We start from the raw sequence: 3,262 nt of genomic DNA, 5'->3' as shown, positions 1-3,262 counted from the left end.
AATTTGGAAAGCAGTATGGAGATTTCTTGGAAAGCTGGGAATGGAACCACCATTTGACCCAGCTATTCCCCTTCTCGGTCTATTCCCTAAAGCCCTAACAAGAGCATGCTACAGGGACACTGCTACATCGATGTTCATAGCAGCTCAATTCACGATAGCAAGACTGTGGAACCAGCCTAGATGCCCTTCAATAGATGAATGGATAAAAAAAATGTGGCATTTATATACTATGGAGTATTACTCTGCATTAAGAAACGACAAAATCATAGAATTTGGAGGGAAATGGATGGCATTAGAGCAGATTATGCTAAGTGAAGCTAGTCAATCTTTAAAAAACAAATACCAAATGACTCCTTTGATATAAGGGGAGTAAACAAGGACAGGGCAGGGACGAAGAGCTTGAGAATAAGATTTACATTAAATAGGGATGAGAGGTGGGAGGGAAAGGGAGTGAGAAGGGAAATTGCATGGAAATGGAAGGCGATCCTCAGGGTTATACAAAATGTCATATAAGAGGAAAGGAGGGGCAAGACAAGATAATACAAATGGAAGAAATGATTTACAGTAGAAGGGGTAGAGAGAGAAAAGGGGAGGGGAGGGGAGGGGAGGGGAAGGGAGGGGGGATAGTAGAGAATTGGACAGACAGCAGAATACATCAGAAACTAGAAAGGCAATATGTCAATCAATGGAAGGGAAACTGATGTGATACAGCAATTTGTATACGGGGTAAAAGCGGGAGTTCATAATCCACGTGAATCAACCGTGTAATATGATGTATTAAGAACTATGTAATGTTATGAACGTCCAATAAAAAAAAAAAAATTAAAAAAAAAAAATAAAACTTCTAGCCTTCAAAATTGTGAGAGAATACACTTTTGTTGTTTTAAACTACTGTACAGTTTGGTTTTGTGTGTGTGTGTGTGTGTGTGTGTGTGTGTTTTCTTATGCAATCCCATAGAAACTAACAAAGAACCCTTCTGCCTTTTTTTATATTAATATTGAATATTAGTTTTGGTGTTTGGGATACCTCATTGCCAACTTGTTATACACATGACTATCAATTATTTGACTGCATAATAAATTATGACACATCACGTGTATTTTTTTTACCTTTATACCTTTATTTTATTTATTTATTTTTATGTGGTGTCTTTCACATGCTAGGCGAGTGCTTCACCATGGAGCCACAACCCCAGCCCCACATCATGTGTATTTTAACTCTTCTGTTTCCATGTTTGTTTTTAGTATTTGGCAGTCATTTCAAAAATAGTGTTCTGCTTCCAACAGCCATCTATTTCTGCTAGGCTCATTATCTGAGAGAGTACAACTGCTCGATTTATGTGTGTTAAGACAGAAGAAAGTGCTCTGCATGAGGATGACAGGTTTTGCACATTTTTGTCACTTGTATTGGACGGATGCCCAAAAGTTTTTACATTCATGTCTATATAAATGTTTGTTCATGAGAATCGCAGTTACCACACTCTTGTCATTCAGTAAGAATATTTTTGAATGATAGAAACTATATTAAGTTCAGACACTTCCAAGTGAATCATTACAATATTTATTTTTAATTTTACAATCTCCTCTTCTTGAGACCATTTTTTTTTTCAGATGGAGCACACTAAGCCATAGAGAATACGTTACTATTTATACACTAAAAGAAGGTGCTATGTTTTTTCCTTAAACAGTTTTGGAATAAAGTGAGCTATCAATGATTTAATAGCACTTTCTTCTAGGTAAAATTTTGATGTTTCCATTTCTTCTGTTTGAGCCTGGAAAAAATTTCACCTGACAAATTCCCAGAAATTCAGTAATGTAGAATTTGTCCTTATCAATTTTTAAAGCAGCACCATTTGGGGGATATTGTAAATATCTAGCTTTAAGCTTGGTGACAGACCATCTTTCTTTTCACTGGTATTTTAGAAATGTCTGAGATTATACTAGAGAAATCATGAAGAGAATTTTGCATGACTAATTTAAAACTGTAGAAAAGACAGATGGACAGATGTTACTGCTAATTATTAATTAGGAAAAGGATTTAATTTCCATTGTTCCTTACAAATGTTCATGGCCTTATGTTATATTTATGTTTTTTTCCTATATGTTTTTTTCTTTGATAATAATATTAAAGATTGTAGTTGATTATGTTAATAGTTAAAATTTCACCTTAATCTTTTATTTGCTTAACTTTTAAAGAATTTATTGCAATTAGCTCAGACTATACAAGAAACTTAACTATATACATATTGCACATCATTTTTTATTTTATTCACTTGATATATTTATATTTTTTCCAAGCCATAAATAATAAATGAAAAACCAGTCTTTTCCTATTTAAATCAATCAATAAGAAACATTGTATTTTTATTATTATAAAAGTTTATACTTCAATTATTTTCAAATTAATGACATTTTAAAACATGCTAAATTACCTAAACACTTTTTTTTTTTTTTTAAGAAATTTACCTTACATTAACTGCTTGATTCTGGGTCAGGGTAGGAGAAGGAGTATGGGCCAGGGGTTGTTGGTCCCGTCATTTTCTATAATTCTGTTACACTGGCACTGGGCAGTATATTAACATCTAGAACTTAAGTGGTGGAAGTCAGGTTCCCATTACAACTCCACATTGGAAGTGATGAAGGAAAAAATCAGTTCAGTCTGTTTATTAAATGTTACTATATGTTCTGAGATATTATAGGGAATTGTTCCAAAGAAAAAAGGATTTCTGTGGACAAACTTTGGTAAAAAATAATTATTCTTCAGCAAACAGTATAAAAAAATCTAAGAATGAGTTAGAAATTATTAACAAGTATCTAAAATTTTTAATTTAAAAATGTTATTTAGTAATTTTACATGATATGATGTTTATGGATGAAATATACTGTTTAATTCCCCAGGATTATAATTGGACTTTTTTCCTATATTAAGGGTGGTATCTGGATATTAAATGAAGTCAGAAATAAATTGAGATACATTTAAACTGTTTTTAAAAGTTTGACTTTTAATCATAACGTCTTTTCTCACAAGTATTTTTAAGACTTATTTCCAGCTATTTGGAGAAATTTCTTTGGAAATTTGTACACATTGATTTTAAAAAAATACGTATCACTTGACATTGCAGGTGCCTCAACAGGAGACTAATAAGTGATTTAGGTCTATAATAGCTAAGAAATAAGAAAATCTTTATTAGCAACATTCCAGGTGGAAGTAGAGCATAACGTGTTACAATTGAGTAAATCCCAAGCTTCAAAGAATTGGCAG

Source organism: Urocitellus parryii, chromosome 14, assembly GCF_045843805.1.
Source record: "Urocitellus parryii isolate mUroPar1 chromosome 14, mUroPar1.hap1, whole genome shotgun sequence".
NCBI classification, from domain to species: domain Eukaryota; kingdom Metazoa; phylum Chordata; class Mammalia; order Rodentia; family Sciuridae; genus Urocitellus; species Urocitellus parryii.
The sequence above is the reverse complement of the archived record's forward strand: the minus strand, read 5'-3'. Positions refer to the sequence as shown.